At 42.3% G+C, this 24232-nt stretch overlaps 1 long non-coding RNA gene across 1 annotated transcript; it reads right to left on the minus strand.

Annotated features, from left to right (window-relative positions):
* Positions 1-7061: 7061 nt before the first annotated feature.
* LOC143810039 (uncharacterized) lies at positions 7062-8771 on the minus strand. Its single transcript, XR_013222616.1, has 3 exons — positions 8537-8771; positions 8156-8305; positions 7062-7152 (listed from the first exon to the last, which is right to left on the minus strand). It is a non-coding gene; the product is annotated as an uncharacterized LOC143810039 (long non-coding RNA).
* Between the last annotated feature and the right edge of the window lie 15461 nt (positions 8772-24232).

The following is a 24232-nucleotide window of genomic DNA, read 5'->3' on the forward strand; positions in this document are numbered from 1 at the left end:
ATAGTCCAACTAGCTCACCTTTAATAATACCAGCCCATAGCACTTCCTCAACTCCACCTTGCTGGTTCTGAGCTGAAGTAAAAGTTTGAACCCATCTGTTTGGTCCATCAACAGTCTCTCTCATCTCATCAGTCCATATAACCTTTGAAAAATCTGTCTATAGATATTTCTTGGCCCAATCTTGGTGGAGGTCAAGTTTCAGTCTTTCTTACTTCAGACATGTCTCTGAGTACTGAACACATTGTACCTCTGGGCACTCCAGGGAGACACAGTCCTGGAATGTGACAGCTCTGGAGGATAGTGGGTTCAGATTTGATTCTTCAGATTTTGGTCGCTTTAGATTTAGTTCTTCTCAAGCCTTTAGCAATTAATGTCATCTTATTTTCTCAACACATTTTTTGGAACCTTGTTGACTATTTGCAAAAAATCTTTTGAATGTCCTGTGATCACTCCCAATAGCTTAGAAATTTCTAGAAAGCTGCATCACTCTGTAAATTTTTTACAAATTTTTTCACTTTTCAGAGTCCGCTAAATCCCTTTTTACCCATTTTGCTTGAAGAAAACAAGCTGCCTAATTCTGCACACCTTGATACAGGGCATTACATAGTTACAGTTACTATTGTTGAAAAGAGCCCTAGATTATCAAGTTCAACCTCTCTCCACCAATTTTACATTTTATCACTTAAAGGGAACCCGTCATCCCCAAAATCGAAAGTGAGCTAAGCCCACCAGCATCAGGGGCTTATCTACAGCATTCTGGAATGCTGTAAATAAGCCCCCAATGTATCCTGAAAGATGAGAAAAAGAGGTTAGATTATACTCACCCAGGGGCGATCTCGGTGCGGTCCGGGTCCGATAGGCGTTGCGGTCCGGTCCGGGGCCTCTCATCTTCTTACGATGACGTCCTCTTCTTGTCTTCATGCTGAGGCTCTGGCGCAGGCGTACCTTGTCTGCCCTGTTGAGGGCAGAGCAAAGTACTACAGTGCACAGGCGACGAGCCTCTCTGACCTTTCCCGTCGCCTGCGGGAAGATGGGCCTCCCATCTTCTTACGATGACGTCCTCTTCTTGTCTTCATGCTGCAGCTCCGGCGCAGGCATACTTTGTCTGCCCTGTTGAGGGCAGAAAAAAGTACTGCAGTGCACAGGCGACGGGCCTCCCTGACCTTTCCCGGTGCCTGCGCACTGCAGTACTTTGCTCTGCCCTCAACAGGGCAGACAAAGTGCGCCTGCGCCAGAGCCGCAGCGTGAAGACAAGAAGAGGATGTCATCATAAGAAGATAGGCTTCGCGGTCCAGTCCGGGGTCTCCCATCGGACCCGGACCACAGCTGGACCACCCCTGGGTAAGTATAATCTAACCTCATTTTCTCATCTTTCAAGATACATCGGGGGCTTATCTACAGCATTAAAGAATGTTGTAGATAAGCCCCTGATACTGGTGGGCTTAGCTCACCTTCGATTTTGGGGCTGACAGGTTCCATTTAATTAAGTATAACCCACAATGTTATGTTTCTTGAGGAAATTATCCATCCCTTCACCCAGGGACGGTTCAAAGTTTTTGTGTGCCCCAGGCGAAAGAGTCTCAGTGGGCCCCTTTAATGCATACCACGATTCATGATGCAGAGATAAGAAATATAAGACAATAAACATGGAAGAGAGCAGCATGAGAAGCACCAGGTGGTTTAATTGGGACGTTTCAATGAAAGGTGGGGGGATTAGCCTCTCACCTGAAAAGGTTGTGCACCCCTGCACAACTCCGATAGCGGATGTGGAGCGCCCGCCAGGGCCGTGGGGTTACTCGGTACCAGGTCCGGTCATCATTAAAGGGGTGGTCACGGTGGCAGTGACCCGGTCTGTGGCCCTGGGCATCCAAATTAAAGGAAAGGACTTTAAAGTGGTTTGTTGAATAAAGTTTGTTCATGACGCCACCTGTGGTATTCGATCAGGGATGACCGACGCTGCTTAAAGGGGTCCGCTGGGGTGATGTTATGGCAACTGGGATAGTATGGCTTCTGACACGTGAAGCTGGGTCCCCAGGGCTCCCGGTGTAGTAGGGACAGATGCCAGATGGTGTAGAGAGAAACAGAGGACACAAGTTGCAGTCTCTTTACCTCTTTACTGTAGGATTCAGGCAGCCACAGTCCTGGGTACCAGATCACAGGTGCTGGTATGGTCCTGCCGGCCTTAGGCCTCACACAAGGTCCTCACTTTCTCTCTGTCCCCCTTTAGGTAGGACACTATCCCGCATGGCAGGTAACGCGAGCCTTTTTACAGGGTCTATCATGACCCGGGCTCTATATATTACTGTGCCTTCGGGTGTTAATGATGCACAGATGATTTGAAATCCAGCTGTCCGCCGGTTTCTGCCATGGAGCATGAAGTTACCCCCAAAACTTCGGTCTTCCGGCTACAGGAATTCTGTGCATCGGCATGGAGGAAGATCAGTCGCAGCTTCCCTCCAGCTCTTTACTTTACCTTTGCTTCTCTTCCTCCTTCACTGTCTGTACAAACTGTTCTGCTTCTTTCTTTCCTTTCCAGGAGCTGCAGCACCTCATGTGGCCGCATGGCCCCAGCTTTCCACTCAGACTCTCTCTGTCTGCTTCCACTCTCTTCACTCTCCTCTCATAGACTTCTCTCTGTCTCTCCCTCCAACAGACTACTTGCTTTCTCTGTCTCTGACAGACTGACTAACTCCTCCCCCAGGCCAGAATATATATTATCTAGGGAAGTTCCCCTGAAACCTGGTTCAGAGCTCCCCCTTCTGGCCTGGAGTCAGAACACGTTGCATGTGTGTGAATACCTGTTAAAGGGATCCTTCCTCGCTTCCAAGCATGACATCACTCTCCTCATGAGGAAAGCAATGCCACTGTAACAACCGGTTACATGGGGTGTTACAGACGTCTCTGTGCACTCCTGCTCTATTGCTCCGGGACTGCTCCTGTGCTGTGCTTCCTGGTCTGGTCACGTGGGCCCAAGATCCAGTCACGTGATGCCACTACACAGGATGTGACGTCATTTCAGGTCCTGTTTCCTGGAGATGTACTCTATGGCCCTAAGGTGCTCCAGCCGCAATCCCTGAAGGGGAATATCAACGTTATTTGGAAAAAATATATATGTGGTCAATTTAAGGAGCGCTATGGAATACATCACCAGAACCACCATCAATTTTGCTGGATACCTTAACTGAAACCAAACAGCCCCAATTATAGTTACACTTTATCAGTTTCTATAACTATCCTTGGGGGTCTACATTTAAAATATAGGACTTCAAGGATGAATATCCCTATTTTTTCCCCTGCATTACTTATAGTCATACAAAAATGATGATTCTGTATCTAACCTTGAAATTGCACTTTGGTTAAGTCACATCCTTAAAGTTCACCACTTTTCTACTTTTGATAACTTTTTTTGCAAAAACAGTAACAATTCTGGAGGAAGTGGTCATCAGAATCTGCTTTGAAGTCGAATGTGCATTAGTGGTCCTGTTACCTTAGTATCTGAGCCATTCCTTTGCTTTTGTGTGGGGTGGGAGGAAGGTGGGGTAGCGCCATTTGCTTCATCTGCCTAGGGAACCAAATTGCTTTGTCTCAGCCCTGTATGAATGATATATATTGTAAATTCTACAATAGCTCAGAAACCAGCGAATCCTTGCAGCGCCAGTGCATGCGCTGGGGGGTGTTAGAGGCCAGGACTTCTCTGCCATGTGGGATGTATCGCAGGCACTGCTTGTTGCTATGGTCTCCCATTCAGGCCCTTCTGCTGGGTCTGCTCCTTAGCGCAGACGTTGGTCCCAGCATCTTGCTCAGGTACCTGTTATACGTGTGGTTACTGCTGGCTCTCCAGCTAAAGTCTATGGTAACCAGTGGTATACAGAAGCAGCCCCACTCTCTGGTGTCTAAGTCCAGAAATCACCTTACTGTTCATGTCTGTGATGTGGCAGCTCCAGATTGGCCCACGGGTGATGCCCCGTACGAGTGGGCATGAGTGTTTGGAGTGCAGCCTGGCACATAAAGGGCTTTCAGTGAAGCACGAGGGGGTGCTAGCGTCACTTGTGTTTGGTGTATGTGTGGGTAGATTCGCTACCGCTCTGTCTGTGCGTTTTGTGTGTTTAGCACCGTATCAGCTACTAGTGGGGCATCAGTGATCTGTGTCAGCATGTGTTCTGGGCGGCTGGCTCCCTCTCTCATCATTATTTTCTAGTGTATCGGCATCCAGGATGCAGAAGCAATTGACAGTATGATGCACAGGGTGGGGCCCAGTGCCGGCACCTGGCCCCCCTGACTCACTGGCCCCATAGCATGTCGGCGAGTGGGTCCCCCCATTTGTCCAGGGCGCTGGCACTTGCTCAGATGCGCCAGGTAGGGATGCTGGCCCTGGCTACAGTGCTTCCAGCTTGCGACTGATATGGATGAAGTGCTACAAGATGACATTCAGAGATGGGGAAGAGGGGTTGCAGGAATTGGTGTACGAGGTGGAGGAAATCCTCACTGAACTGGGGCCCGCAATTCTCAGGGTATGTCTCAGTCCTGGGCTCCACAAGATTTACCCAGTGTACTGTGAGGAAAATGTAATATCCCTAGTAACAAGCACTTGTACACGAGTTGGTTATTAAATGAACCTTCCCAGAAACTGCGTTGGTCAGGGCTCGGGTGATTTTATGGGATACGTGCTGGTGTAAAGTGGGGATGGCACACTGGGAAATATAGTGGCACCTGAGAACCGAGTATTAAGGGATGGCCATCGCCATGAGGTGGCGAAAAGCCTCAGTGTTCACAAGCCTAAACAGCAATATTTCCAGGACAAGCAGTCTGGAAATGTGCCTGTTTAGGCTACTTTCACACTAGCGTTAACTGCAATCTGCCACAATGCGTCGTTTTGCCGAAAAAATGCATCCTGCAAAAGTGCTTGCAGGATGTGTTTTTTCCCCATAGACTTACATTAAGCGATGTATTGCGACGGATTGACACACGTCGCAACCGTCGTGCGACGGTTGCGCCGTGTTGTGGCGGACCGTCGGGACCAAAAAACGCTACATGTAACGTTTTTTGCTCACGACGGTCCGCTTTTTCCGACCGCGCATGCGCGGCCGGAACTCCGCCCCCACCTCCCCGCACTTCCCCGCACCTCACAATGGGGCAGCGGATGCGCTGGAAAAATGCATCCGCTGCCCCCGTTGTGCGGCGGAGACAACGCTAGCGTCGGGAACCTCGGCCCGATGCACCGCGACGGGCCAAGCCCAACGCTAGTGTGAAAGTAGCCTTAGTGTTTGAGACTGTGGATGGCTGGGTATTTTCGGCTATGTTCCAAGGCCTGGGGTAGAGGCAGCTGAATGCTGAGCTGGGACAAGTAATTGGACGTCATTGCTGATGGTGGAGGGCGGGAGGCATCCGTGCCTGCGTCGTGGACAGGGGATTGGGAAGCACATCGCACAGGGGAAGAGGCAGTGGTGTCATCTGCAGACACCGATTGTGGACCCAGGCGTTCAGCCTACCTGGCAGTGTGGTTTCTTGACATATGCCTAAGCATCTCTATATATGTCTAAACACAATAAAGGGGGCACTTCACAATACTATACTCCACTAATCCCACACAATTTCAGTGGGAAGAACGAAGAGATCCCATAATTAAAATCACATGTTTATTGATATTGTTTAAAATTCACAGAATAAAAAAGCAAAAATACCATAAGGGACACCAAAAGACAAGGGAGAAAATTAACAAACCATACTCATAGAAATAAGGATAATATCAGTGGCTGAACAACCCCACAATGATTAGCACAGTGGCTTAATATGTCCAGTGCACATAACGGTATCAGATAACCCCATCTACCTACCAAAGGGCAACCTCAATAGTAATGCACACAGTGGTTACATTTACCTGATACAGAAGTTACAAGCAATATATAGGATGCACACATGGGGGTGAACTAACCGACCACTGAATCCATAAAATAGTGAAGAGATGGTATTACCTTGTACTGATGGCGTCCCCTCACCCCGACGCGCGTTTCGCCTCCTGCTTCTTCCGGGGGCGTGCCGAGGTGAGGGGCAACCGTGCTATTTATATGAGAGGTGAATATCCCAGGCGTTGGCAAGTAGCGGCGCATAGCGCGTGGCTCCGCCCCCATTCTGACGCGCTTCCCGTCGACGCTCCGTGATATGCAAGCAACAGCAATGCGTGTCAGTGTTTGAGCGTTTCAGGGAGCGACAGAGGGCTGGAAACACTGCGCATGCGCACATGCCTAAGGTAAAACAGAAAAGGAATAATATCGTGCGTGGCACCGAAAAAGGAAAAAACCAAGAGAAGAAAGGAAGGGGGCCTATATGGTACTATGATATAGTGACCAATGACATAAAAAAAAAAAACCTAAATATAAAGTGATGTGCCGACAAATGCTGGTGACTGTGCAATGAAAGTGGCGGTGTATAAATAAATACAATATTAATCAAAGTGCAATTAAAGAATAAATATTTAATGGGAATACACGAAATAAGGTTCCCACAGAACATCCTTGCCCATTAAGTGTATCAACGTGCCAAAAATACTATCTTGTAATAGTGGCCAAAGTGCTGCGGATAAAGAGGTGACTAGGTGAACCTGCATATAGGAATCCTACCCATTCAGGATAAACTCAACAAACAACACGGATACTTAACATACTGAATACGTGCCCAAAACAACATAAAAAGAATTGTAATAAATCTATCCATATAGTTTTTTATCCATGTAAGTATCTAAGTACACCCACACTATTATTATCCCCGTGTTGAGAACCCCCAAATGCTATTATGACATACAATATCCAGTTACTTGAATAAATCTATCACAAGCCAATTAATCAACCTAATTAATACCCCTAGTAATACTAATAATATATAATATAGTAAAATAAAATATATATATAAATATAATTCAATAAATAAATAAATAGATACTCTCATTTAAATACTCATATAAAGGGCCATTTAGGTTACTAAAAGGTATCAATATAGCTTTAAAATATAAATAAATATATGATGTGGGTAAATAGTGGACGGTCTTCTCTTCTTCATAAGTCCTTCTCCTTGTTTCCTCTAAATGTCCTAAGCCACGCACTCCATGGGAAGCAAAGGTTGCATAGATATATCAAAACCAATAGAACCTCTCATATACTGAAAAAGGGACATAAAAGACAATACATGTTAAAATATGCAATCATAGATATATATACACTATAAAATAAACAATAAGCAAAACACAGATACAGTAATATATACCCCTCAACCCCTAAAAAGATGCCAATTTACAGGAATGCAGAGAATCCCATGTTCTCATTCAACCCAACAGGGCTCAAAGCACCCAGACGAAAAATCCAGCGACATTCCAATTGTGCCAACATCTTGCTCGTATCACCCCCTCTGACTCCTAGATCTAATTGATCAATAGCTTTAAATCTTAAGCCCCGAGATTTACACTTGTGATATCTCCTGAAGTGTCGTGGTAAGGTTTTTAACAATGTTTCATCCTTGACACTTGCCGCCTTCTCGATGTCTAGAATATGTTCTCTTACCCTAAGTTTAAATTCTCTGGTGGTCAAGCCAACATATATTTTCCCGCACGGGCATGTTGCCTGATAGATAATTTTTTTAGATGAACAAGTAAGATGCTTGCGAATGTCATATCTTCGTGTACCATCCGCATTAAAAAAATATTTAGACTTATCCAAATTTAAACAGGCTTTACATAACCCGCATGGGTAGAAACCCGGAGATAGATTACCGCAGGTGGAGGATCGTTTAGCATTGTAATGGCTGTGCACCAGCAAGTCCTTCACATTAGCCGAGCGTCGAGCCACACATTGTGGGGCTGGAGGTAACACTTGTTTCAGGATAGGATCTGTTAGCAGAACATTCCAGTGCCTATTGATTAGATCCCTCAAGTTATTCCACTGTCCATTATAGGTGGAAATAAAAAAGACCTGCTTATCATCCTTCTTCTCCCTGATCTTATTGGTGTACAGTAACTCATTTCTTGTGGTGGCTTTAGCCCTTCTATAGCCCCTCCTAATCATTCTCCGACTGTACCCTCTATCCTCAAATCTCCCAGTCAGTTCCTCGCACTGTTTCTCAAACATAACTTCGTTAGAACATATCCATTTAATGCGTAGGAACTGACCTATTGGGATGCCTCTGATTGTGCTCACCGGATGGGAAGACTCCGCGTGTAGGTATGAGTTGGTAGACGTCGGTTTTCTGAATACATCTGTGTACACAGAACCATCTGTAGCAATTTCTACCCAGATGTCGAGGAACTCCAAACTTCTGCCTGATTTAAAAGTGAGTTTCACATTAATGTTGTTATCGTTGAGTTTCTTCATTAATGTCTCCAAACCCTCTTCATTCCCTTCCCATACAAACATCACGTCGTCAATATATCGCATCCAACTATGGACCTGTCCCATCTCAGCGATACTATCTCCCAAAAAGATGTCTCTCTCCCAGGCTCCTAAAAATAAATTGGCATATGAGGGGGCACATGAAGCCCCCATAGCCGTACCTTGTAATTGGAGGTAGATGTTTTTGTCAAAGATGAAGACATTATGTTTCAAAACAAATTCAAGAAGTATCAGGATCAGGTCTGCCAAATGATTATCTATATTACTTGTTCTAAGGAACCATGCTGTGGCTGCCAAGCCATCATCGTGCCGGATAGAAGTGTAGAGGGATTCGATGTCAGCCGTCACTAGAATTTGATTTTCCTCCAACTGTAACTGATCAATCCGTTGCAAAGCTTCGGTGGTATCCCTAACAAAAGAGGGAAGGGTAGATACGATACATTTCAGAAAATAGTCAACTACATCCGCAATAATTTCACACAGACCCCCAATTCCGGCCACAATGGGTCGCCCGGGGGGGTCCAGGGCATTCTTGTGTACCTTGGGGATTAGGTAGAAAGTCGCCAATTTGGGCTGATAATCCCGAATCCTATCTAAAAAGGTTTTTGTAATTAGGCCATCCTCATAGGCCCTCTCCAAAATCCCAATCAGCTCCTGTTGAAATAGGGGGGTAGGGTTAGAGACCACGTGCTTGTAGCATGTTTCATTTTCAGTAGCTTATGCGCTTGCCTTACATACATGTCTACTGGCCAAACCACCAAATTTCCCCCCTTATCCGCTGGTTTGTATACAACATCTTCCCAACCTCTAAGTTCATCCAGGGCCACACGTTCTTCCTTAGACAAATTGTCTTTATACCTCTGGGACTGAGCCATAGTTTGAATTTCATTACTGACTAGACGTGTGAAAACTTCCACCGCCGGGCATAAATTAAGGGCTGGGAAATTCCTGGATTTTACAAACATATTGGATGGAATTATACTAACCTCCCGTTGTTCTGCCTCCAAAGATTCCAAGATTTCCACCACCTCGCTATCCTCCATTGTAGTTGAAACTGTCGAATCACCCTCAACCGGTTTAAAATGTAATTTCTTCAAAATAATCTTACGTGCAAACAAATTTAAATCTTTTATCGCTGTAAAGGGGTCTAAATGAGAGGAAGGAGAAAAGGTAAGCCCCTTCTCCAATAAACTTATCTGTGCGTTTGTCAACATATGTTTAGACAAATTTATTACCTTCATGGTGTCCCTTGGTTTCCTTTGTCCCTTGGGCTTATGAAATATGTCTGCATACTTATGTCTACCACTCCTCAAATGAAAATCACGATTGTAGGTAGTTTCATTGGAGGACCTCCCACTCTCACTTTCAGATATACTTGATGCATCTGATGTATCAGTTCCTGTTTGTTGGGATGTAGCTTCTATCTTCCTGTCCTTGTTATCCCGTATGAATTTCTTCAATTTACCACCACTGACATCCTCCTCCCATTTATCCACATCTTTCCCTAATTCTTTAAACCAGGATTCCAGAGATTCTTTACTCATACCTGCCTCCAACTGTTTATAAGTGGACTCCAATTCTTTGTCCATATCTCTCAAACAAACTGTATTGTGCTCAATTATTATTTTAATAAAGTCCAGTGAACAATTGGAGGCAGTGTCCATCCATTTAGTTGTTAATTTGTCACTATTCCAGTCAAAAGTAGGATACAATTGTATCCTGAGGCCTCTGGGAATTATCCTCTTACCTAAATAATTTTCCAATGAGGCTTTATTCCACCAAATTTTTGTTTTTTTATGTAGAATATTTTTATATTTGAACAATAGTTCTCTGCATCCCACATTGGCATCCTGCGAAACGTGAATGGTATTCTACTTAAAAATACTATCAGCTTTTGACCGCCAAGTTAATTCCTTAGCCTTGAAATCCATTTTGGGTAGACACTCTGTTATAACAAACAGCACAATATTAATCTCTATATATGTCTAAACACAATAAAGGGGGCACTTCACAATACTATACTCCACTAATTCCACACAATTTCAGTGGGAAGAACGAAGAGATCCCATAATTAAAATCACATGTTTATTGATATTGTTTAAAATTCACAGAATAAAAAAGCAAAAATACCATAGGGGACACCAAAAGACAAGGGAGAAAATTAACAAACCATTCTAGAGATGAATATTCCAGGCGTTGGCAAGTAGCGGCGCATAGCGCGTGGCTCCGCCCCTATTCTGACGCGCTTCCCGTCGACGCTCCGTGACACGCAAGCAACAGCAATGCATGTCAGTGTTTGAGCGTTTCAGGGAGCGACAGAGGGCTGGAAACACTGCGCATGCGCACATGCCTAAGGTAAAACAGAAAAGGAATAATATCGTGCGTGGCACCGAAAAAGGAAAAAACCAAGAGAAGAAAGGAAGGGGGCCTATATGGTACTATGATATAGTGACCAATAACATAAAAATTCACCTCTCATATAAATAGCACGGTTGCCCCTCACCTCGGCACGCCCCTGGAAGAAGCAGGAGGCGAAACGCGCGTCGGGGTGAGGGGACGCCATCAGTACAAGGTAATACCATGTCACATGTCATGTAACATGTCACAACAAAGTAAAAGAAAATAAGGGAGTTGACAAGCACACATATGGAAAAGTACAGATGAGAGGGAGTTATGGAGTTGCTCACCTGAAAATGTTATGATTGCTAACTCCAATAATTGACCATCAATATAACAGCTTCTACACTCCCATTGGTAAATGGAGGTAAACCCTCTTTTACATATTGATTAGTAGAAAATGGAAATTAACGGTTCAGAGTAGACTGTGCTGCTATGCTATGCAGTTCCAGAATGGAATAGTAATTTTGAATTTTTACATGTTTAATGCTCGCACCAAGCTCATTTTCAAAAGCAAACTACATAGCACAAAGTCATCCATTTGTTTTAATTATACAAAGGTATTAACACATAAAAATCCATAAAAATATAAGATATTGTCTTATTAATTCCAAAATGTAGAATAAACCAAACCTATTATTTTAGAGCTCAGTTAAAAATAAAATAAAACTGTAGCAGCATTTATGGGGTTTTGTTTACATTTTTCCCATATAGGGATGTGTTTCCATCAGAAGCAATGACATTCTTCTGCATTACTCTCTGCACCTGACCCTTTAACCAGTCCATGGCCTCAGTGGTCAGATGATTGATTGGGTTGGATATCAGCAGTTCTGGGAGACCACCAGAGCAGGAGAGCGGTGGAAATTCAATGAGGTAAATAAAACTTCCTTTCTTCTTGCCAAATTTCAAGAATGGTTAGAAAATTTCTTAAACTACTCATAGGCTTCTTGTTCAATACAATATACTGCTTCTATGAAGGATGTAGTAATTTACTTATACCAGGAGATGGTGCTCTTGTAGTACAGTATATTTTCAAGAGCCATATGTGAAAACATACTAAGGTCTCATTAGGTCAGTGATTTTTCTCATTTACAAAAAATGGTCCAAGTTTGATCAGATTTTCATCAGTTTGGTCATTAGGTCAGCTTTTACCATCAGAGTTTCATAAATTTTTCTCATATGCGAAAGAAATTATGGAATTTTCTCAAGCTTCTCCTATCAAACAGTCAGTAAAGAACAGCCCACAGATGTAATAAAAGTGCTTTATAATTTTTTTTAACAGTCCAAAAGACTTGCATTTGCGAGATTGTTATGTGATTCAAATCAAAATCGCTCATGTCTCCATGAATCTGCGCGGACTACACAGTCTGCAAAAATACACTGACTTGTGAGCCCCATAGGCTCTATATATGAAAAACATTGATATAACTCGTATGTGAAAAATTAACATCTTCATGAGCCCTTAAACAGTATAATCTTTGCTATCCATAGGGGTAATGCATAAAAATATCTTGATTAAAAAAATGTGTCACTTAGGCACAACACGTCTCACTATGCAAAAATATGCTCCATGAGACTAGAAATACGTAGTACTTTCCTGCCACCTGTCCTATAAACAATCAATTTTCTTAAAATTTTTGCACTACACTTTTAAAAAATATTTCTGAAGTGACCCTACAATAAGGTGACTGTCAGTGAATACTGTATATTTATATTGATCAGACCTACAGTATACTTTTCTAAAAAAAAAAAAAAAAACACTTTTAGAAAAAAGATATAAAGTAAATTCCTATACAATGAAGTATAGAAAAAACTGAAATGTGGTGTGAACAGAGCCTAAACAGTTAGATACAATGACTCAATCAGTGTCTAATTACAGTGATTACATATTATCAGTGTTTTCTGTACTTCCAGCATAAAAGATGTGACATCAACCATGATGCAGAATTTGTATAGCTGCAATAAAAATAATTTAGTTTGGCAACTGTTAATTTAAGCAGATATTCTCAAGTTTTGAGCAGCTGTGAGCTATGCAGGTGTCTCACTTCATGGTTGCTTTGGGGGTGGGCACACCTCCGTGAATGATAGTTGTGATCCTAGAGCCTATACTGTTATCACGACATTTACATCTAGAGATAATAGAGCCATTGAATAAGCACATGGCTGTAATTAAGAGAACTGCTCTGGAAGCTGCTGATGATGGGGGCTGGAGACTAGTGATTTTAGTGGACTGATATCAGCTCAGGAGCTGAGAAGAAGGGTGAGGGAGGTGAACAGCTAACTGCAGTATGGAATTTAATGGGTTTCCTGAACTGTAACTAGTCGGTGAGGCTCTGGTGGCCAAGCTCCTTGGAAACAACCTTTGCAATATGTAAGATAAAAGTTCTCATACGTAGAAACAGAATGATAGCAAAGTGAAAAATGCAAGTCAATTAAAACTTTCAAAATACTTTTTAACTAATTATTGCAATATAGTAACATAAGACTACCCTTTTAAGCTGTGAGCTGCTGGACAATTTTTCTTCTCTCCTTTAAACGTTGTATCTATACAAAGTAACCATATTAGCTCCCTTTGATCACAGGCAATGGTAGCTAAAATATAATATAAGAAGCATTCCAGAAATGATTACTCACCATCAATATTCTGTATATTTAATCCCTTTTCAGATACACTCTTATATCCCGCTCTACTTTCAAAGAAGTTGGGTCATGTATAAAGATGAGCTGTAATGAATCGTATTGGTTAAGAATTAAATTTACAATAATCTTTTGAGATCTTGGAAGGGGATCCTTTTGAAGGCCAAGAAGCAATTACAATAATTTATACTCATTAGGAACCTTTCTTAGATCTCACATGTCCTTATGCCAGCTCTGCCACAGCCTCATGACTCTGTGCACTGTGTAATGACCAGAGGTCCGAATAAGATACAGTGAGTCACAAACTGAGGCAGAGACAGAAATAACAACTCTTCCTTTACTGTAATAGGGGTTGAAGTGAAATTCAATATTGTATGAAACAGCCTGAGATTCCCCTATTATTTACAATCATTCAGCCAGGGCTGAAATCAATGTGCCAATTCCAAAGTTCCCACTTTAAGTGTATTACACTCAGGTTTTTAGAAGAAATTTACCTAAAAAAAGGTCAAATAAGGTACTAAGAAAACAGGTGTAAATCGGTTGAGGTGGTATTATGGGACCCCCTGGGATGGCACCCTGAGTATAATTTGATCAAAACCCACAATACAATACATATAGATATAACAGAAGCTCTTAAACACTTAATCTGGGGATACCCGGGTTTCTATTATGGTACCGTTAACCTGAGGTGAGTCTCTACTCAGGCATATAATTTGCATCGGCGGCAGCCAGTCTCAAATTCTTCGGTGCCAAAACAGATACAGTAAACCAAGGTTCCGCGTGTTGTCAGCTGATGCCGAGCCCACACGCCGGAGACTTACAGTTCTGTAGCCTCAGGATACGGTACAGGATAGCTCTTCAATGGGGATTGTCAGGATCCCTCTCAATACAGATGGTACAGGATACCGTCTCTCCTCCAGCAGTCACTCACAACGTCCCTGAAAGCAACCAGCCTGGGTCTGCACAGGATCAATGTCTTCTGTTGCTTTTCAGCTCAGCACAGCAGGGATTCCACAGAGCTCCAAAGTCACACAGCTGTCATGGTTAACATCCTCACAAAACACCCTGACAGCAAACAGTCCTTACAGAGTCCAAACTCCTCACTTCTTATCATCTGCCTCACCGTGCGTCTCACATGGCAGTCTCTCTGCTTCTAGCAGCATCACCTCTCAGCATCCTATACAGCAGACACTAGGCCCCACGCCCCCAGCACACACACTTTCCTGGGCTTTTGCTCTCAGCTTAGACGTGCAGCAGCAGGGTCCTAATGCTCTCCTGATGTTATCAAAGTTCACTCTCTTACACACTGTTTTTTGTTCTTGTAGCACTCCTTTCTGATCACTTTCAAGAGTGTCAGAGAGGAGCTCCAAAAGAACCATAGACTGGTGCATAGGACGGTATCAGGGAGCTGTGAAGGCAGGGTAATGGAGGTTGGGCCTTGGATAGAATAGTATAATGTATTTAATAATTTTTTTATCCCTTTCCTATACTATATATATTTTTGCATTTGGTCAAGAGATACATCAGAGTGTAATGAATGTCTTTTCATGGCAATCGGGGCCCTTTCAAATCAGACTGTCATTACCTATTAAATACCTCCTCGCAACTCTCAGACTCCTTTCTTTCTCTAACCTGCTCCACCCTTCCTATCTCTCTGTATGTCCTCCCGTGCAGCTACATTTATGGATGAAAATTTATGAAACTGTCTAAATGTAAAAAACAATTACATAGCAGCTTTAATTTTTCAAAACCAAAATAGAAACTAAAAGCTTCTTGGTGGGTTTATTTGTTACTCATAGCAACCAATTACAGAGCAGCTTTCATTTTGTATTCTGCTGTTGCAAACTTAAAGCTGCTCTGTGGCTGGTTGATATAGAAAGTTAAGACAGTTTTAACTGGTTTTCATAAATCTGCACTATTATTTTTGCTTTTCATAAGAAATTAGTCATGAAGTAGGTGACACCAGCTGAAGCTGCATCATGACTGTAAGGGTATGTGCACACATTCCGGATTATTCGCAGTTTTTGCACGTTTTTTCAGCGATATTCCACTGCAAAAACGCATAAAAATGCATACATTATGCATCCCATCATTTCCAATGCATTCTGCAATTTTTGTGCACATGTTGCGGATTTTTCCGCAAAAAAAAGCATGCGGAAAAACACACAGCGTGTTCAATAATTTTGCGTATTTTTTGCGGATTTCCCACTATGTTATTGAATTGAGAAGCTCTGGAAAAAAACGCGAAAAATCCACACAAAATCTGCACAAAATCCAGGCAAAAAAGTGACAAAACCGTGAGTAAAACGCGTGCGGATTTTATGCAGAAAATCTCCGGTTTTGCTCAGGAAATTTCCGCATAAAATCCTGATGTGTGCACATAGCCTTATGGTGCCTGAACAACACTGCTGGGTGATACAGTAGACGAGGAGGAAGAAACAAAACATAATAAGACCAACAGTTATTGCAATTATAAAAGCAATAATAGATACAAGGAAAGATAGCTGGAGCATGTACGCAAGCTGTGCTCCAGCTATAGCAATACAATGGTCAATACAAACAGTGTAAACAATTTCTACAAACTATTCTCTTTAACTTCCTACCTGGCTTCTGAAAATTGGGCCACACTGCTACAGTGCCCTAGCTAAAGAAGCCTGCTCTACACCCTAACACAGCTGAACACCGGTGTCTCACTCACAGTTCTGTAGCTTAGAAGAAAGTCTGGTAGCTGTTGCTTGGTTCTGATGTAGTGTAGGCGAGTTTATGTTGAGCTCTTCCTACAGGTTAACTGATACATCTTCTTCTGAATCTGAGAAAGTCTTGTTCCCACTTTCAATGTTGAGAGATTATTGTTACCACAGTGTTGGGTTCTCTTTCAGATTAGAGGAGCTTGGGGAAAACTACCCTGCCTGTGAGACGTGACTGTTTCCTTCTGACATGATCCTGATGATCGATCCTGCGGTAACTGGTCGCTATCTTATCCCTTGAAGCTGTTAGTTCATTTACCAGTCTCATGTTGTTAAGACACACTTATTGTCCTGCCTTTCTCTCAAGGTACCGTCACACTAGGCGATATCGCCAGCGATCCGTGACGTTGCAGCGACCTGGATAGCGATATCGCTGTATTTGACACGCAGCAGCGATCTGGATCCCGCTGTGAAATTGCTGGTCGCTGCTAGAAGGTCTGCACTTTATTTGGTCGCTAGGTCGCCGTGTATCGCCGTGTTTGACAGCAAAAGCAAGGATACCAGCGATATTTTACACTGGCAACCAGGGTAAACATCGGGTTACTAAGCGCAGGGCCGCGCTTAGTAACCCGATGTTTACCCTGGTTACCAGCGTAAAAGTTAAAAAAACAAACAGCACATACTCACCAGCGCGTCCCCCAGCCTCTGCTTCCTGACACTGACTGAGCGCCGGCCCTAAACTGAAAGTGAAAGCACAGCGGTGACGTCACCGCTGTGCTGTTAGGGCCGGAGCTCAGTCAGTGTCAGGAAGCAGAGGCTGGGGGACGCGCTGGTGAGTATGTGCTGTTTGTTTTTTTAACTTTTACGCTGGTAACCAGGGTAAACATCGGGTTACTAAGCGCGGCCCTGCGCTTAGCAACCCGATGCTTACCCTGGTTACCCGGGGACCTCGGCATCGTTGGTCGCTGGAGAGCGGTCTGTGTGACAGCTCTCCAGCGACCAAACAGCGACGCTGCAGCGATCGGCATCGCTGTCGCTATCGCTGCAGCGTCGCTTAATGTGACGGTACCTTCACTGGCACGAGGCTTCCTCTTCACTTCCTGAACTGACAAACTTCCTGCTTCAATTCAAAACCAACACACAGCAAGTTGATGGGGAGGAAGGACTAGTCCAAGTGCACACAAATCAGAGGGGAGCATTGTCTCTTAAAGTCACAGTGTAACTCGGTTCTTAGCAGGGGCTGACCTCCTTCATGACTACAACAATACATCAGCTGTATGCAGTGTCAAACTGGGGAGCCAAAGACCCACCAGTAACCAACTCCAAGGCTCCACTTTTCAGCTACATGCAAATATGACACAATCTTCAATCACAAGTTTATATAACAATGAACTGGGTAGATTGTTAAATGATTAAGATGCTGCCTTCGTCTATACATGGTGATTCCACTATATTGTGCTATACTGCTCATCTAAGAGGCCCACTCTTATAAGAGGCCCACCAGAGGATCTTCCTGTTCTCTTGTCTAGTCCAAGCCTGGCTGTATGTCACTGGTCTATCACTGTCAACCATTAGACAGAAGCAAGAACAATGTGATAAAATTTCATACAACCCAGACATGGCACATCAACTAATGGCTCGTTCAACTCTTAGGGTACCGTCACACAGTGGCATTTTTATCGCTAAGACGGCACGATTCGTGACGTTGTAGCGATATCGTTACGATCTCGCAGTGTCTGACACGCAGCAGCGATCAGGGACCCTGCTGAGAATCGTACGTCGTAGCACATCGTTTGAAACTTTCTTTCGTCGCTGGATCTCCCGCTGACATCGCTGGATCGTTGTGTGTGACAGTGATCCAGCGATGTGTTCACTTGTAACCAGGGTAAACATCGGGTTACTAAGCGCAGGGCCGCGCTTAGTAACCCGATGTTTACCGTGGTTACCAGCGTAAAAGTAAAAAAAAAAAACCGTACATACTCACCATCTGATGTCCGTCAGGTCCCTTTGCCGTCTGCTTCCTGCTCTGACTGAGATCCGGCCGGAAAGTGAGAGCAGAGCGCAGCGGCGACGTCACCGCTGTGATCTGCTCTCACTTTCCGGCCGGCAGACAGTCACAGCGGGAAGCAGACGGCAAGGGACCTGACGGACATCAGATGGTGAGTATGTACTGTTTGTTTTTTTTACGTTTACGCTGGTAACCAGGGTAAACATCGGGTTACTAAGCGCGGCCCTGCGCTTAGTAACCCGATGTTTACCCTGGTTACCCGGGGACTTCGGCATCGCTCCAGCGCCGTAATTGCAACGTGTGACCGCAATCTACGACGCTGGAGCGATAATCATACGACGCTGCGACGTCACGAATCGTGCCGTCGTAGCGATGTAAATGGTACTGTGTGACGGTACCCTTACATTCTTGATGCTCTTTTTTCTGTGCATTTTTCTGTGGTGAAAATAAAAATCAAACTTTGACAGTAAGAATATGTGGACACTCAGTGTTGGCAGAAAATAATGCTGTTGAAGATAAACTTATTTTGAAGTCATTTTGAATCTCTTTGCATTTTTACTTCAGTTTTTTTCAGATTCATTAGAATAGGTGAGAACACTGCAAAAGACAAACAAGAACCTATAACATTTTAATAATGGCTTATGCGTTGCTATTTAAGCAAAAAAATAACTGCACTGCTGCTTTCTTTATTTTTTTGCATTTCATAAAATGTAAAAGAATAATAAAAAACTGTAAAAATATGAAAAACGTTATTTCAACATAAAAAAATTATACAGTATATAACACTTTTCTCTAATTTACAGCCTAAAATATAACAAAATGTACATAATATGTCAATCAGTTAAAGATCAGTCCATTTGCACCCATTCCTGACTAGGCACATTTTGGATTTTTCATACAGTAGTTTTACATGCCGCATAAAGCGCTGTACATTTTTTTCTCTTTTAGATATTGAAATATTTTTTGTATTTTTTTCATATGATAATCGGGGCTTAATTTCTATGTTATTTTCAAGCTCTCTATTTTATTTTTTTTACTGAAATCAGGTGATATGTGAAAAACTGAAAAGTATTTCCTTTATTTTCTCACAAATATTTTCAATTTTTAATGACCAAAAAGGACCACTACAATACATTTTAACATGTATTCCCCTATCTGTAACAATTATTTTATAAACTGAATTTGTGTTTTTCATGCTTTTTATTTCTTTATTTATTTTTCATTCATTTTAAATGCCCTATTAACCACTTTCTGACCTCGGATGGGATAATACGTCCGAGGTCAGAACCCCCGCTTTGATGCGGGCTTTGGCAGTGAGCCCGCATCAAAGCCGGGACATTCAGCGGCATTTAACCGGCGCTTCCGGCCATCAGGCCGGAAATGAGCGCATCGCCGACCCCGTCACATGTTCGGGGGTCAGCGATGCGTCTGCATAGTAACCATAGAGGTCCTTGAGACTTCTATGGTTGCTGATGCCGGATTGCTGTAAGCGCCACCCTGTGGTCAAAACTCATGGCAATGCAGGAATTCAGCTACATAGGAGCGATCTGATGATTGCTCCCATGTAGCTGAGCCGATCGAGTTGTACCAAGTTCTAGCCTCCCATCGAGGCTATTGAAGCATGGAAAAAGTAAAAAAAGGGAAAAAAAATGTGAAAAAAATAAAAAAATATATAAAAGTTTAAATCATCCCCCTTTCGCCCCATTCAAAATAAAACAATAAAAAAAAATAAAAAAATAAAACCTACACGTATTTAGTATCGCCGCATTCAGAATCGCCCGATCTATCAATAAAAAAAGCATTAACCTGATCACTAAATTCGAAACGCCAGAATTACGTTTTTTGGTCGCCATGACATTGCACTAAAATGCAATAACGAACGATGAAAAGAACGTATCTGCACAAAAGTGATATCAATAAAAACGTCAGCTTGGAATGCAAAAAATAAGCCCTCAAGCGACCCCTTTTTTTTTTTTTAGCAAAGTTGGAATTTTTTTTCACCACTTAGATAAAAGAGAACCTAGACATGTTTGGTGTCTATGAACTCGTGATGACCTGGAGAATCATAGTGGCAGGTCAGTTTTAGCATTTGGTGAACCTAGTAAAAAAGCCAAACAAAAAATAAGTGTGGGATTGCACTTTTTTGCAATTTCACTGCACTTGGAATTTTTTTCCTGTCTTCTACTACATGACATGGTAAAACCAATGATGTCGTTCAAAAGTACAACTCGTTTCGCAAAAAATAAGCCATCACATGGCCATATTGATGGAAAATTAAAAAAGATATGGCTCTGGGAAGGAGGGTAGTGAAAAACGAACACGGAAAAATATAAAATCCCAAGGTCATGAAGGGGTTAAAGTCATAAAAGGCTTCGAAGATTATTTCAGGATTTAAAAACTATTTATGATCTGACTTCTCTTTTAGCTTGAGCTGGTATTTAAACCTCAGTTACATTGGAATTTCAGCCTTTTGTCAGTGAAAGAGGAGGCTGAGATGGTAAAAACCCGTCTCTGCCTTCTCTATGATATCATACAGCTGCTTTACTATGCAATAACATTTTATAACATTACTGCTGACTACAACGAGGACATTCTGAACATTTAAAGTCTATGTGCCATGTGAAGTAGTTAAAGAGTTTTTTCACAGTTACATTTTTTACATAAATGTCTATATAGTCTAAAATAAAAATATTAAAAAACAGTTTTTTTTTATTATTTAGTCCACAATCCTCTCTGTTACAATACTGTCACATTATGAAAGCAACATGACAAGTACCACATGTTCCAGAATCTGCACTATGTTAACATTGCATAAAACTTGGACGACAGTGGGGAAAAAAAGTATTTAGTTAGCCACCAATTGTGCAAGTTCTACCACTTAAAATGATGAGAGAGGCCTGAAATTGATGACATAGGTAGACCACAACTATGAGAGTTAAAATGAGAAAACAAATCCAGAAAATCACCTTGTCTGATTTGGCAAAATTTATTTTGCAAATTATGGTGGAAAATAAATATTTGGTCATTAACAAAAGTTCACCCAATATTTTGTTATATGTCCTTTGTTGGCAATGACAGAGGTCAAACTTTTTCTGTAAGTCTTCACAAGGTTGGCACACACTGTTGGTGGTATGTTGGCCCATTCCTCCATGCAGATCTCCTCTAGGGCAGTGATGTTTTGGGCCTATTGCTGGGCAACACGGAATTTCAACTCCCTCTAAAGGTTTTCTATGGGGTTGAGATCTGGAGACTGGCTAAGCCACTCCAGGACCTTCATATGCTTCTTGTGAAGCCACTCCTTCATTGCCCTGGTCGTGTGCTTGGCATCATTATTACTTCAATGCCCTTGATGATGGAAGGAGGTTTGCATTCTTTCATGTACATGGATCAGTTGTCCTGGTCCCTTTGCAGAGAAACAGGCCCAAAGCATGATGTTGCCACCCCCATGCTTCACAGTAGGTATGGTGTTCTTTGGATTCAACTCAGCATTCTGTCTCCTCCAAACACAACGAGTTTTGCTTCTACTTAACAGTTCTATTTTGGTTTCATCAGACCATATGACATTCTTCCAATACTCTTCTGTATAATCCAAATGCTCTCTAGCAAACTTCAGATGGGCCCGAACATGTACTGGCTTAAGCAGGGGGGCACGTCTGGCACTGCAAGATCTGAGTCCCTGGCAGCGTAGTGTGTCACTGATTGTAGCCTTTGTTACGGTGGTCCCAGGTCTATGCAGGTCATTCGCTAGGTCCCCCATGTGGTTCTGGGATTTTTGCTCACCGTTCTCAGGGGGTTAGATCTCATGGTGCCCCAGATCTAGGGAGATTATCAGTGGTCTTGTATGTCTTCCATTTTCTTATTATTGCTCCCACAGTTGATTTCATCACACCAAGCTGCTTGGCTATAGTAGATTCAGTCTTCCCAGCCTGGTGCAGGGCTACAATTTTGTTTTTGATGTCCTTCGACAGCTCTTTGGTCTTCACCATACTGGAGTTTGGAGTGTGACTGTTTGAGGTTGTGGACAGGTGTCTTTTATACTAGTAACAAGTTCAAACAGGTGCCATTGCTACAGGCAATGAGTGGAGGACAGAGGATCCTCTTAAAGAAGTTACAGGTCTGTGAGAGCCAGAAATCATGCATGTATTTAGGTAACCAAATATTTATTTTCTACCATAATTTGCAAAATAAATCTTGCCAAATCAGACAAGGTGATTTTTCTGGATTTGTTTTCTCATTTTGACTCTCATAGTTGTGGTCTACCCATGATGTCAATTACAGGCCTCTCTCATCTTTTTAAGTGGTAGAACTTGCACAATTGGTGGCTGACTAAATACTTTTTTCCCCCCACTGTATGTAGTCTGAAGACAAATTAAACAGATAGCAAGTTAGCAATATAAATATGGAGCCGATGCCTTCTATAGAAAATAGTAAGCATGTAGCAGTCTCATCTGGCTGAAAATTATTATTTTCAACCTGATGTTGCTTTTTTCAGTAAGCCGGACTTAAAATGAAAAGCTATATTACAGCCAATAGAAATCCGCCGTGTAGACTAAACTTTCCGTGCTATGGAAAAAAACAGATTCATACATCCGCTAGCAGAGATTCAAGTCTTTATCCCTGGAGTCCTTGTACCCACGGGCTGTTTTTCATGAATGAACCTCTCTAGGGGCAGCGATTATGAATTCACATCTGATCCTGCTATTGAGTAACAAGTATAATATAGCTTATATGTGTCTTTTTAACTGCTGTTTACAGATTTATGGGATTTCACAACATACTGCATGCGATATGGCTCTTCCGTAAAATGAGACAATGACAAAGATCTTTGGTGGTAAAATATTTAATGCTTATTTAGATAGGACAATAATTGAAGAACAAGCATGTGTAGGAACCCTCACTCCCCACTAACGGCCATCTAAATGAACAGGCACAATGCTCATTCGTAGGGTGAAATGACTGTAAAGAAGGCTTAAAATTCATTGTTTGTGGAGGGACAAAATCCTATGAGGAGACGCGTTGCCAACAAAATTACTTTCTATAGGCAAAGAATGAATGAATTAACCCCTTTACCCCAGAGGCTGGTTTGCACGTTAACCCCTTTACCCCCAAGGGTGGTTTGCACGTTAATGACTGGGCCAATTTTTACAATTCTGACCACTGTCCCTTTATGAGGTTATAACTTTGGAACGCTTCAACGAATCCCGGTGATTCTGACAATGTTTTCTCATGACATATTGTACTTCATGATAGTGATAACATTTCTTTGATATTACCTGCGTTTATTTGTGAAAAAAACTGAAATTTGGCGAAAAGTTTGAAAATTTTGCAATTTTCCAACTTTGAATTTTTATGCAATAAAATCACAGAGATATGTCACACAAAATACTTAATAAGTAACATTTCCCACATGTCTACTTTACATCAGCACAATTTTGGAACCAAAATTTTTTTTGTTAGGGAGTTATAAGGGTTAAAATTTGACCAGCAATTTCTCATTTTTACAACACCATTTTTATTTAGGGACCACATCTCATTTGAACTCATTTTGAGGGGTCTATATGATAGAAAATAACCAAGTGTGACACCATTCTAAAAACTGCACCCCTCAAGGTGCTCAAAACCACATTCAAGAAGTTTATTAACCCTTCAGGTGTTTCACAGGAATTTTGGGAATGTTTAAATAAAAATGAACATTTAACTTTTTTTCACAAAAAATTTACTTCAGCTCCAATTTGTTTTATTTTACCAAGGGTAACAGGAGAAAATGGACCACAAAAGTTGTTGTACAATTTGTCTTGAGTACGCTGATACCCCATATGTGGGGGTAAACCACTGTTTGGGTGCATGGGAGAGCTTGGAAGGGAAGGAGCGCCGTTTGACTTTTCAATGCAAAATTGACAGGAATTGAGATGGGACGCCATGTTGCGTTTGGAGAGCCCCTGATGTGCCTAAACATTGAAACCCCCCACAAGTGACACCATTTTGGAAAGTAGACCCCCTAAGGAACTTATCTAGATGTGTGGTGAGCACTTTGACCCATTAAGTGATTCACAGAAGTTTATAATGCAGAGCCGTAACAATAAAAAATCATATTTATTCACAAAAATGATATTTTCGCCCCCAATTTT

The sequence above is a fragment of the Ranitomeya variabilis genome, chromosome 2, assembly GCF_051348905.1.
Source record: "Ranitomeya variabilis isolate aRanVar5 chromosome 2, aRanVar5.hap1, whole genome shotgun sequence".
In the NCBI taxonomy this organism is placed as follows: Eukaryota; Metazoa; Chordata; class Amphibia; order Anura; family Dendrobatidae; genus Ranitomeya; species Ranitomeya variabilis.